This window comes from Heterocephalus glaber, unplaced genomic scaffold, assembly GCF_053883595.1.
Source record: "Heterocephalus glaber isolate CG9 unplaced genomic scaffold, H.glaber_assembly_v1.0 deba00001610, whole genome shotgun sequence".
NCBI lineage: Eukaryota > Metazoa > Chordata > Mammalia > Rodentia > Bathyergidae > Heterocephalus > Heterocephalus glaber.
This window is the reverse complement of record NW_028258381.1, coordinates 37,274,546-37,288,600: the sequence shown is the minus strand read 5'-3', so window position 1 is coordinate 37,288,600 and position 14,055 is coordinate 37,274,546. Positions and strand designations below refer to the sequence as shown.

Sequence of the window (14,055 nt, the reverse complement as noted above, 5' to 3'; positions counted from 1 at the left end):
CCACACTTAGCAACAGGCTCATTTCTTTTCATATGCAAATCAAGCAACCCTCCGGAGGGACTGAGTAGAAGGCACTGGGGTTGGGGGAAGTGATCCATCCCAGAGCTGGCACCTCCTCAACACTGGCACTGTCCTCAGGAAGGAGAAAAAGGGCGCCCGCTGGGACAGGAGGGGCACCCTTGTTGCTTGGGTCTGAGGAGAAACCTTTGCAGCTGGGACCCAGCTCTGCACAGACCAAGCTAGGGGGTGAAGCAGCTGCTGAGATTCCACATCTTGTTTAGGAAATTAAGGAATGAGAAGGGACACGTTTGAAGCCACTGAGGGCCTGTGTAGAGACAAGAGCAAAGGGGCCAGGTGGGAGGAGGGAGGCACAGCAGCCCTCAGGATGTAGGACGCAGCTACACCAGCTCTGAACAGGCAGGGACCGGATGGAAAATGTACTCACAGGGTTTCAAGCCAGCTGCGTCCCAGCCCCGTCTCCGTGTGTTCTCTCAAATTCCCTCTCTGCTGCTTGTGGTCTGTGAGGCCCCAAAAAACGCCGAGGGTGCTGAGGTTGTAGCCGTCTGCCCCGGAAGCCCACATGGGCGCTGCACTTGGAGGCTGCAGCTATTTTTAGCAGAGGGAGGGAGGGCTGGGGGGGCGGCACACTTCCCCTTCCCCCCCCCCAGCAGAGTCTGTGGGTGACTTCAACCCCATGGAGGAGGAGGCTGGCAACCACAGGGGCCATGTTCTGCATGGTTTGCCACAGAGAACCAAAGTGGATCTGCCTGGGGGCAGGAGTGCAGGAGCAGTGGGGCCTGAGCGCTCTGGCTTTGAACTCTGGTGAGGAGGGAGCGTGGGCCTGGACCACCCCAGCGACGAGACTCTGCGTGCACATACCCTGCCCCATCCTCTTCTCTCTACTTCCACACGTCTCAGTGGGCGCAGAGCCCAGGCACCCGGACTCCCCCATCCCAGCACCAACAGGCGTCCCTTGGGCCACAATCCTCTGACAACCCGGATTTGTCTCCGTCCTCCCAGCAGCGCTTCCTGCTGCAGGCTGCCCACCTCCCTCCCTGGGGGACGCTGTGGTGCAGCCAGTGGGGAGTGGCAGGGGGCTGGGACCACCACAGAGAATGGGAGCTACAAGGGTGTGGGGAGGACAGAGGCCGGGGAGAAGCAGAAACCACCTGTTCAGCATCCAGGCAGGTGGACAGCAGCCCCTTTCCTCCCTCAAGGCGGTCGCTGACCCCCACCCCCTTCCCGATTACCCGAAGCACGAGAGTCTCTCACCTGACTCTCCCAGTCCCCACAGGACAGAGTCACATTTACCTGGGGACTCTGGTGCCCCTCTGTTTCCAGCCTACCACTTTCTGTTCCTTCATTTTGCCCAAACCTGCAGCATGATCCGTAAACTGCATAGCCACAAGTTCAAAGTGTAATGAGGAGAAGATGCCATGTCATGGAGACTCCAGGGGAGTCACAGAGCAGCCACCCCCTGGAGGGCTCCTCCTGCCCCTTCCATCCTGCCTGTCAGCCTCAAAGGCACCTGAGCCTGTGGCCTTGATCAGTCTTACTCCTTCTTGGATTTCAGGAAGACAGGACGGTGTGCTCTGTGCTCCTGCGGGTCTGACTCTTGCTTGGCACTTCAGGAGCATCAGCTGGAGTGTGTGTCAGCAGCTTGCTCCTTTTGTTACTGAGCAGTATCCCACTGACGTATGTGCTGCAGTCTGCTCATTGTCTACTGGATGGACATTTGCCTTGTTTCCTCTTTGATTGGACATTGCTGTACAAGTCTCCAAGGGGACATACATTGCCATTTCTTTTGGGAAGACACCCTGGAGCAGGACATGACTCATACAGTGGAAGTCTGCTCCACATGATAGCATTTCACTCCTACCAGCACTGGACCAGAGACCCATTTCCTTGGCAACCTTGTCACCATGTGGAGCATCAGATTCATCTTCTGTGGTCTACTCAGGGAGGATGAGGAGACAGGCAGGAAGGACCTCTCCCAGGGCCTTCGGAGAAAGCATGGCCCTACTGACATCTTGACTTTGGACATCTGATTTCCATGCTCTGAGACAGTATCTTTCTGTTGTTTTGAGCTGCCTGGTTTGAGGTCACTTGTTACATCAGCCCTGGGAAACACATACATTTTCCCTTCCTCCAGCTGTTTCTGCCAGTCAAACTCCTACATAGCTACACAGACCTCTCTTACCAGTGCCACCACCTCCTCCATGAAGCTTTCCCTGATTACCTATATGGCCCCCTACCCCAGGGCACCCTCTTGTGAGCTGCTCTGTGTGTGTGTGTGGCATTGTGGGGATGCTGTCTGCTGAAGATGCGGGGGGGTGTAGGAGGATGGGGGGAGGGGAGCACAGCAAGAAGTTAAAGGTCACAGTCAGAGCGAAGGAGAATGAACTTCAGAGCTGGGAGGGTCTCAGGCCATCACACCTACCAGACCCTATTTCACACCTGAAGGAATGGACATACAAGGGGTAAAAGTCCAGTGAGTTAAAACTACCCTGAACTTCGTGCCCACAACGTACAGGTTCAGCCGGGTCCTTTATCCAGGTCTCCTCCCATCATCTACTTGTGGAATACATCACAGGTCCTCATGTTGCAGAGGAAGGTGTGGATCGGGGGGACCCAGGCCCAGGACCCCCATGGGGAGCTAGGAAAGAAGCAGGAGTGGGAGTCATTGGCTTGCTGATCTTTCTATCGTCTGTGCTTTTCTTTTCCTACCCTGGAGAGCTGACCACCCAAAGACCAAAGAGGACAGCATCCATGACATCAGGAAGCTTACACCTACTGCACACAGCTGAGGAAGCAGCCTCACCATGGAGCTGAAGGCTTTGGGGAAGGGATGTTAACCCTGTCCCAGTGCTGCCCGGACCCTTGAGTCCCTTCCCACTTCAGCTCCCTATGGCAGAGACCATGATACATAAATGGCAGGATGACGTCTTGACATCTTTTCTCCAGAAGAGGAAGAGACTCCTGGGGTGCTCATCCCACAAGCACCTGAGGGACCTCTGAGAGAGGACAGGAGGCCAAGCTCTCTCACAGCAGCCACGGGGAATAGGGTTGCTGGAGGCCACAGGAAAGGACACCTCAGAGGCCTCTTGAAGGCAGTAGTGACTGAATCACACAGGAGAAGGAAGTGGTGTCTGGGGGCTTCCGGCACACACACCCAGGGGGTGTGAATCTGAGTGTGTGGGTGAGAAGTGAATTCTCTACTACAGTAAAAATAAAATAAAACACACACGAGCTGGCTGTACAACTTGCAGCCCCACAGAAGCTTGGGGACCCTGAGATCAACACCTGGACTTGAACTAGGTGCTTCCATGTCCAAGCCCCAAACCCCAGCCCTCCCAGAGCTGAGGGGTCAAAGGGGGGGCTCTTTTCCTTATCCCGTTCCCCAAACAGCTCAGGACCCTGCCTGTCTGAAGACTCAGGACTCAGCCTCGTCCTGGCCCTGCTTGTTTTATTTGGGTCTGCCTTGAAACTGCGGTGCACGCCCTCGACTGCTGACTCAGCCGCAGGAGCCCACACTCATAAACTCCTACTTCAAAAAGGTCCAATGATTTTATTTTCTGATCATAAATATGAAATTTAATTAGCAGTTTGCTGCTAATGAAGTCGCCATGGAAGCTGGCCTGGAGACACACAATGTCCTATAAAACAGGACCTGCTGTCCTTTTAACTCTTCCTTTCCCCTGCCTGCCTTCCCCTCCCTGGGACCCTCTTATGGCCACAGGCTTTGGGGGCCTGGGGACAGTAGAGGAAGGATAAGGAGGGGCTGTTGGTCTAGGCAAGGACTGGTGTGGGTTCTAGCTCAGGTGCCCCCTCCCCAGGTCTCCAGGAAGTCTGTAGCCACTAGTTCTGTATGGTTGATTTTGTGGGTTAACTAGACCAGGCTAATGGGTGCCCAGAGAGCTGGTAAAGCATCGCAGGGTATGTCTGGGAGGCTGTTTCTGACGGAGAGCAGCATCAGAATCAATGGACTGGGTAGAGAAGGTCTGCCCTGCCCAGTGTGGATGGTGCCACCCAATCTGTTGAGGGCTGGGTAGAAAAGAAAGGTGGAGGAAGGATGACTCTCTTCCCTTCTCCTGCCCTTCACATCAGAGCTCCTTGTCCTCAGCCTCTGGACTCTTACACACCATCTGCTCCCCTGGCTCTGAGATCTTTGAACTTGGACTGCATCACACCAGTGGCTTTTCTGACTCTCCAGTTGCAGACAGCTCCTCGTGGGACTCTTTGGCCTCCTAATTACATGAGGCAATTCCCACAGTAAATCCCCTTTTATCTGGGTCTCTATAGATCCTATTGGTTCTGTTTCTCTGACTAATACACTCTGCACTGATCCATGCCCAGCTCCCATCCTCCCTCTAAAACCCCTCTGATGGAGCATTGTCCATGGCAGGCGGGAGGGACCCGGAACAATGCAGAGTCTCTGCAGAAGAGCTTAAGGAAAAAATAGCAGAGCTTAGAAAGAGCTCAGCTACACAGTGTGATGTTAGACGTGAGTGGGCGAACAAACAGCTTGGTCCACTCTGGCTTGCTGTGGATAGGAGAATGGAGAGCAGCCAGAGAGGGCCACGTGCTAGCCTCCTGTGGGCAACTTTCAGATCTCTCCATGAGCAACCCCAAGGTCAGAAGGACTGCACCTTCCCTCCTTTCCACTTCATATGAAACACACAGAACCCAAGACCTTTTCTTCCAACGTCTGCCCTCCATGTCTCTACAAAGTAAGGAATCACAGTGCCCACAGCTTGCAGGATTTGAGTCGTGACTGAACGCATTTCTAAAGAACACACCTGGAATGTACTAGGTGCTCAGTAAATGGGATTTCCCATTTTCATCATCCTTGTCTGAGTTTATTAGTTAAAGGCAAAATCCAGAACTCACTAAAGTCTGAGGGTTCATTGAGAGGAAATGGATTTTTCATTCCATGCATACTCAAGCAATGGAAGTTCAAATGTGATTGTAACTCTTCCAAACCTGCTGGGGAAAAGCCAGTGTTGGCCAGCACAATGCCAACACCACTGAAGTGTGTTCAGAGCTTCTGTGTGACTGCATCTAAAATCCCAGTGTGCACAGATGGCATGAGGATACAGCCTTTACCCACACAGAGGTCACGCTCGTGCACACCCTCCTATGTGCCCTGCATGCAGGAGCAAGTGCAAGGACTCCTTCCCACATGTGAATCCTGAGAGGGGTGGGGGACCCACGTTCACTCTGGATAGAGCGAGCAGCTTTAGACTTAGGCTGTAGTCAAAGGACAAATCACTGTATTCTAGGGAAAAGCTTATGGTAGAAGGTACTAGAGGAACTTTTTCCTGCTTGCTTTTTAAAAAATGGATATATATTGCAGTTCTGCAGGCATTTGGGTTTTGGCTCTGAACAAGAAAGAATGGCTCAGGTTTGGCCACTGTGGTTCTGTGGGGATTCTCCTGAGGTCATGACTGAGAGGCTGGGATGCTGCAGCCCCAACAGGTGGAACTGTCAGCCCCAACAGGTGCAGCTGGCTACATCGTGGGTGGGGGAGATGGGTTTGTGTAAACCAGGCCCCTCCTCTCTTCTCACGGGGTCTGAGCAGGTCCCTGAGCACACACCAAACTCCTTGGCACTGTGGCTGCAATCTCAGCCTCGCCTGGACTTTCTAGACCTGCAGCCTTGGGCCACACCTGGACCTTCCCTAGCAACCTTCCATGCATCTCTGCATGACTCAGGTGACTCAGGTACACACCCTGACTCACCCCTCCCCGTGTGCAGACACAGCTACTATAAAAAGGTCAAAGTTTTGTTTTGTTTTTTGATGGTATTGGAGATTGAATCCAGGGCCTCTGCACTGAGCTACATCCCCAGTTCTTTTTATTTTATTTTTTATTTTGAGACAGGATCTTGCTAAGTCACTAGGTAGCCCAGGCTGGGCTTACACTTACGACCCTCTTGGCTCAATCTTCCAGAATACTGTGAGTCAACACACCCAGCCTGTGGAAGATTTAATGAAAACATGAACATAATAAGGGAATAGGGATGAAATGAACACTACCTAAAGAAAATTCTAAAACTAAAGATTCGAATATCTTAATTACAAATTCAACAAATGAATTTAACTATTTGGCCATTGCAGAAGAAAATATGAGCAACAGAAACTACATAACCAAAGTATACAGAGAAAAGGGCTGAAAAGAATGAACAGAAGCCAGGTGCAGTGGCACATGCCTATAATCTCGGTTATTCAGGAGGCTGAAGCAGAAGGATCACAAGTTCAAGCCCAGCCTGGGAAACTTAGCAAGACCCCATCTGGGGATGGGGAGAACAAACAGAGAACCAGTGAATTGCTGGGATAATATCTAGTAGTCTAATATTAGGAATTAAAGTTCTACCAGGAGAAGATACAGAGGCAATGTGGAAGAGGAATTACTTAAAAAAAATTGACCAAATTTTCAAAAGGACCAAAAGTTTTCCAAATCACATGAAAAAATATTAGCCCAGAGATCCAAGAAACTCAATGAATCCAAAGCAAAATAAACACACAACCTTCATCAAATTGCTGATCTTCATCAAGCTGCTGAAAACCGAATATAAAGAGGAAAATCTTAAAAGCAGATGAAAGAAAAAAAATGTTACAGACAATGAAATGGCTCTGAGAATCTCCATTCACTCTTAATAAGGCTGGGCGCCAGGCTGACAGTGGGATGCCTTTCATGTGCTGAAACAAACAGACAAACAGGTCAACTCGGGGTTCTTCCTGAAGTGAAATATCTTTCAAATGTAAGATGAAATAAAGACCCTTTCTTTGATAAGCCCAAAGCTGAAAAATGTATCACCAGGAGCCTGTAACATAAGGAATGTTAAAAGACATTTTTCAGAGTGAAGAACAATGAGAGCAGCTAGGAGCCAGGTGTACACAGAGGAGGCACAACAGGGTCATTATGGGAGTAAACAGGACAGATTCTTTATCAGTCTTAATTTCTCTCCAAGATAATTGCCTAATGTGTGTGGTACATGTGTACCCATGCTTAGAGCAGCACAATTCATGATAGCTAAATTTTGAAAGTGGCCTATATGCCCATCAATGGATGAGCAGATAAAGAAAATGTAGGGCCGAGGATTTAGCTCAGTGATTTCACCACTTGCTGTGCAAGTGCAAGGACCCGAGTTCGATCCCTGGTACCAAAAAAAAAAAAAGAAAAAGAAAATGTATTTATACACAATGGAGTACTACTCTGCCATAAAGAAGGATAAACTTGAGTCATTTGTAGGAAAATGAATGCCCGTTGAGACCATAACGCCAAGTGAAATAAATCAGACACAGAAGGTTAGCTATTGGATAGTTTCTTATATGAGAAACCCAAACAAGAAAAGATTTAAAGAACAAAATAAAAGACAGATGATGGAAACAGGGATAGACTTTGAGATGGGAAAGGGTTTGGGGGAGTGCGAGAGATGGGAGAGCTAGGAAGAGAAGCAACAATGGTTAAGATGCAATATGAATACACACCCATTCTCGACGAATGTAATTATTAGGCATCACAAACATATACTACATTTTTTAAAAAACACCCTCCCCTACAAAACAATAATTTATTTTGCAGTTTATCACATACGTAAAATATAATATATGACAACAATAACACCAAGAATGAGAGAGGCTTAAATAAAAGTATACAGTAGCAAGATCCTTAAGGTATATGTGAAAAAATATAGCATTCCTACAAAGTAGTCTGTGGTAAACTAAAGATGTGTTTCATAAGCCACAGAGCAACTGAACACAAACACAAACAAAACACAGAGGCAGGCTAACAAGTCATCAGAGGAGATAAAATGAAGTATCAAAAAAGCCCTTGATTAACCAAAGAAGGAAGAAATAGCAACCACAATGCATCAAGAAGAAAACAGCCGTCAAGTGTTCAGGGACTAAATACTTCATGAACATCAGAGACCATCGGAGTGGGCAAAAAAATGATCCAGCATGGGGCCGGGGATTTAGCTCAGTGGTTTCACCACCTGCTGCACAAGTGCAAGGACCCGAGTTCGATCCCCGGTACCAAAAAAAAAAGATCCAGCCATGTGCTGTTTCCAACAGGCACACTTTGAGAATGAAGACACAGATAAGGTAAAGAGATGGAACCGGTCTCCACAAAGAGCAAAAAGTTTACACTAAAGTCAGGGGAGTAGATGTAAGGAAAAGGACCAAGACCAGAGACAAGTATGACACTCTGTGGGAACAGAGTCCATTCCTAAGAGGCCGAAACAGTCCTGAGTGCGCGTGTACGGACTGCAAGGTCTCAAAACCCACAGGGCAAAAGGGGGCCAGACTGAAAGAGTCAGGCAAATCCACAGTTATAATTGATCTCCACAGTCCGCACTCACTAACTGTTAGACAAACATCAAGGGTAAGGAAGATCTGAACACCAGCACCTTGACCTAACTGACATTTACAAAACATCACAGCTAAAAGCTACAGAATGCACATTCTCTCCGAATGTATAGGCAACATTCGCCAGGACCTTAGGTGTGTTCATAAAAGTGTCTTGATCACTTTAAGAGGATTAAAAAATTTATAGAATATGTTTTCTGACACAAAAGGAGAACTTGATAATAAAAAGATACCTAGAGATTCCCTAGATATTTCAAAATAAAGTGACATGCTCCTAAATAACTCTTTGGTCAAAGAGGAAACCAAAAGAAAAATTGAAAATACTATAAATTTAATGGGAGAAAACCAAAACATCAAGATGTTATCTTTTCATCTTTTTATTTATTTATTTATTTATTGGTACCGGGGATCGAACGTAGGTCCTTGTGCTTGCGAGGCAGACGGCGGACCCACTGAGTTAAATCCCCGGCTATCTTACTTACTTATGAGACAGGTTATTACTAAGTTGCCCAGGCTGGTCTCAAAGTCCTGGACTCAAGCGATCCTTTTCTCCCACCCTCCCACGTAGCTGGGACTATAGGTGTGCACCGCTGTGCCTTCCTAGAAATCTATGATTTGAAATGATCATAGTGGAAACGAAGAATGATTTCAAATTAATGGCCTAATTTTCTACAAGAAGAAGCCAAAACAACTGAAGTAAGAGAGGAAAGGAGATAATAAATTTAGGGTGAAAACAATGTGAAAGAAAATTGGAAAATAGCACAGAAAAATTGATGCTAATAAGAGCTGGTTCTTTGAAAAGATCAATAAGATTGGTAAATCTTTCGCTAGACTGATTCAGAAAAAAATTACCAGTGTCGGGGACGAGAGAGGTGATATCACTACCAGTCCAACAGGCATTGAGGCTAGATTATGGGAATATCAGGAAAACAATTATGTCCATGAATTCTACAACATGGGAGATAAAATGAAAAATTACTCAAGAGACAAACTCACCAAACTGACAATCTGATTTAGCCATATATTAATAAAGAATTTGAAGTCGTTGAAAACTTCCACAAAGGAAACTGTACTCATGTGGCATCACTGGTGAATTCTACCAAACATTTAAGGAAGAAATAATACCAGCTTTACATCAACTCCTTGACACACAGAGGGAGAAGTAACAATCCCCCCACCAGTTTATGTGTCCAACATTACTCTGATTCCAGAATGAGACAGAAACATTACAGGAAAAGAAGGCTATCCATTGCCCTTCATGAACACAGATGTAAACACTCTTAATAGAATTTTAGCAAAGATATAGAAAGGCAGATAAATCATGACCAAGTGAGATTTTTTTCCAGGAATGCAAAGTTGGTTCAACATTCAAAAACCAACCAATGGCTGGGTGTGGTGGTGCGTAGCTGTAATCCCAGCACTTTGGGAGGCTTTGCTAGAGGGATCACAAGTTCACGCTCAGCCTGGGCAACTTAGCAAAACCCTGTCTCAAAATAAAAAATGAAAGGGACTGGGAATATAGCTCAGTGCAAAGGCCCTGACTTCAATCCCCAGTACAACAAACAAATAAATAACCAAACAACAACAAAATGATCAATATAATACATCATATTAAGAGAATACAGCAGAAAAAACCCTCAATCAGTTATTTCAGTAGAAGCAGAAAAGTCATTTGGGAAAAATCAACACTTATTCACAGTAAAAACTCTGAGCAAATGAGCGTAGAAGGGATTGTCCTCAAGTCGTAACGGCTGTCACCACACTTTATAATAAAAGGCCAAATGTTTTCCCTCTAAAACTGGGAACAAAGCAAGAATTTTTACACTAAGAACTCTTCTCCAATGTCATCCTGGGGTTTCTAGCCAGTCCTATAAGGCAAGAAAAGAGGCACGAGAAAGATGAAGACCGGAAAAGAAGTAAAGCTGCTGTTATCTGCAGATACACTATTGCCTTAAAAAGAAAATCCAAAAGATCTATAAAAAAACTACTAGAAGTAATAATTAATAATGGCTAAGAATAACTATTTTCTAAATACAAAGTCACAGGATAGAAGGTCAATATATAAAAATAAGAGAATCTAATATTCAGAACCATAGGACAGTTAGGATTTAAATATAATGAAAGATGTGTGAAATATCAACACTTTAATGAGTGGCTAAGAAAAATTAAAGAACCATTAAGTCAAATGGAAAGATGCATTATGTTTAACAGCTGGAAGATTCTTCGCTATCAGCATACTGTATTGTTGTCAGGTTCAAAATGATCTACATTTTCTATAAATTCCAATCAAATCCCAGCAAGCTTTGTGGAGGACTATTAACAAAGAAATTCTAAAACTCATATGGAAAAGCAAAGGCCTCTGAATAGTCAGAACAATTTTGCAAAAAGAAAAAGGAAGACAATTTAGAGACATATACTGTGAGGTTTACTGCAAATGATAGCAATCAAGATCGTGTGGGTTTTGGGTAAACAGCACGTCAGTGAAACAGATAAGGGAGAGCAAAAAATAGGCCTATGTTTATAGGTTCAGCTTTTGACAAAGGCACTAAAATAATTGGATAGTGGAAGAAAAGCCTTTTCCATGACTGGTATGAGAATAACTGGACAGGTACACAGGACAAAATGAACCTCCGGTCCATTGCTGTGCTGGATACACACGTTATTTAAGATCACAGGCTCCCCATCTGTGGAAGCAGGAGGTTGGTGAAGGTTAACTGGGTAAGATCCAAAAAGCACTGCATCATAAAATTGAAAGAGAGGAAAACTATTTCATTAAAATTTAAAATTGCACATTAAAAAACACTAATAATAAAATGAACAGGCAAGCTGCAGTCTTGGAGAGAATATTTAGAGGGCATATATCTGACAACGGTTCTCCAGTAGGAACTATGACGATACATCAGGCATGGTGGTGCACACCTATAATCCAAGCCCTCTGGGAGGCTGAGGCAGGAGGATCACAAGTGAAGCCAGCCTGGGCAATTTAGAGAGACTTTGTCTCAAACTGAAAGATTAAATAAAAGGAATGGGGATGCAGGTCAGTGCAAAGGCCCTGGGTTCGATCCCCCATACCAAAAAAGAAAAGAAAAAAATTTAAGGATGAATAAATCAGTGAAAAGTGGGCAAACACTTGAACTGGCATCTCAGAAGGGAAGAAGCATAAATGGGCAATAAGTAGATGAAAAAGTGCCCAACACCATTAGTCATCAGGGTGTAGCAAATTAAAACCACAATGAGGTACCAGCTCGCATCCAGCAGAACGGCTAAAATTTAAAAACCAAGTGTGGCGAGGACATGGAGCAACCAAAACTCTCCGACCTCGCTGGCGAGGGTGTAAAACAATACAACTGCTCTGCAAACTGGTTCAGCAAATTCAACCTGCTGGTGCCCATGACTCAGCAAATCCCTAGGGTTCTGTGACCTGGAACCGTACCGATTTACTCAAGAAAAATGAAAACATGCCCATGCAGAGATGTGTGCAGGAATGTTTATAACAACTTCATTCATAATATCCACCTGTAGGAGGCATCGATAAACAGATTGTAGTAATAAAAAGAAAGGCACAGGAAAGAACCACTGATAGATACAGTGGGATGGGGAGTCCCAGAAATATGCCGAGCACAGGAATCTAGACACAAAAAGGGTCCGTAGCGCACGGCTCCCGGTATGTGAACCTGTCAGAATGGCCTGGCTGTCCACGGGTGTCCTGGGTGGGAAAGATGGGCCAGACTGCGACGGGCAGGAGGGGCCTTCCTAGGGCACTGAGAAGGTTCACTATCTTGATGGACTCTGGGTTACGTTTGTCGGCTGTACACTGAAGATCTGTGCCTTTCACCATGCGCAAATTACATCTCAATTTAGAAGAGACATCAGAACGGGTTTGGGTTGATCCCTCTAATATAACACTGTTCTCACATACTTGAAATCAGAATGATTTCTCAGTGGGCTTGGGGAGGGGGTAGAATTTCAGCTGATGCACTGGCGATGAACTCAGCTCCACTGTATTCTTGGCCTTACTTACACCTGTGAATCCCATCCACCATCTCTACCACCCCCACCACCAAAAAAACGGAGTGCTGCTAACGTACATGACATCTGTGTTCATCTCCTAGAACTGCCAGTAACACCTTAGCACGGGGGGGGGGGGCTTAAAACAATAGAGATTTATTCGGTAATGGTTCAGGAGACCAGAAGGCCAAAGGGAAGGTATCATCAAGCTTCTAGTGGAAACCCTCAGCATTCCTTGGAGCATTAGTCACATTTGTGTTACTATAATGAAATCCCTGAGGCAGGCTTCCTTACAAAGGAAAAAGGCTTCTTTAGCTCCTTTAGGTTTTGGAAGTCAAAAGTCTGAGACTGAGTAGCCTCATTGGTCTGGACTCTGGTGAGGGCCTCATGGTGGAGACGAATGCAGAGCTTGCGATCACAATCCAAACAGGTGCCAGGGAGCAATGCAGGGGTCAGACTGGCTCTTAACTCAGCTCGTTCTCTCCAGAGCTCAGGGGACCCATGAGAGTCCCTCAGTCCCTTGCGAGGGCAAGAACCTCATGACTGAAGGTCCACATGCTAGGTTCCTCCTCTTGAAGATTCCACACCATCTCCCAATGTCACCACCCTGGAGACCGAGCTTCCAACATGTGCACCCCTGGGGGACACACTGCATCCAAACCACGGGCCTATAGATGTGTCTCTGGCCTTTGCCTACATTGCTACGGGGCTTTCTTCCCTATGATCTCTGTACATCCTTCCTTCTCTTTTATAAAGAGACCAGTCACTGGAATTAGGCCCTCCCTTATCCAGTATGACTTGACTAATTACAACTGTAAAGACCATATTTCCAAATAAGGTTAGACTCCGAGGTTCCAGTAGACACAAAATCTGGGTGACATTATCTAACCTATTAACGTACCCCCCCTATTCCAGTGGAGATGAAAACAGGAAGAACATCTTCCGGAGCAGCCTGGAGTCTTAGGGGCACCCTGAGCAGCCCGTGGGTGGGTTTGGGACACAGAGGCCCAGGCAGAGGAAGTAGAGCTAGTGAAGGAAAATCCTGAACAGCAAAAGTCATACCTGTGGGCTATGCCCCAGGGGACACAGAGTCACAGGAGACGGTGCTGGAAGTTCTGGGGTTGCTGCCATCCCCGATTGGCATCTAATCACCCAGAGGCATCACTACAACATGAAGGCACAAGTTCTGTCTTAGTCACTTCTCTCATTGTGGGACAAAATACATGACTCCCACAGCTTAAGGGAGGAAGGTTTATTTTGCCTCACACTTTGAAGAGGTTTCAGTCCGCAGTGGACTGGCTCCAAGGCAGGGTGGCATGGCAGAGGGGCACAGAGGAGGAAAAGTTGCTCACCTCATGGCAGCCAGGAAGCAGAGAGTGAAGGGAGGAGCCAGGAAGGGAGATGTAACCTTCTGGGTCACGCCCACAGCAGCCCGCCTCTTCCACTCAGGCCCCAGCTCCTAACAGCAATCAGCTATAAGCCCCTGTAATCCGATCACTTCTTCCAAAGGGCCTGCCTATGATCACATAAGGCAGGCATGGCCACACGCTGGGAACAATCTCATGTCCATGGAAGAAGCAAAAGGTCGCACCCTTGCTCTGGCTCAGAGTTGCTTTTAATTTACCTTTGCCTTTTTTCCAGAAAGGAGATCTGGCCATTTCCCTTTCTCTAGAGGA

The 14,055-nt window shown here is 46.6% G+C and overlaps 1 protein-coding gene across 8 annotated transcripts in view; it reads right to left on the bottom strand.

Annotated features, from left to right (window-relative positions):
* Card11 (caspase recruitment domain family member 11) overlaps positions 1-14,055 on the bottom strand; it is a 111,849-nt gene that overhangs the window by 53,027 nt on the left and 44,767 nt on the right. For 3 of the 8 annotated variants that reach the window (XM_021254690.2, XM_021254688.2, XM_087196492.1), the window contains exon 3: positions 446-606. The exons of the other annotated variants lie outside the window; for them this stretch is intronic. The gene's annotated coding sequence lies outside the window, so the exon portion shown is untranslated. The remainder of the gene's footprint in view (positions 1-445; positions 607-14,055) is intronic. 8 annotated transcript variants of the gene reach the window in all.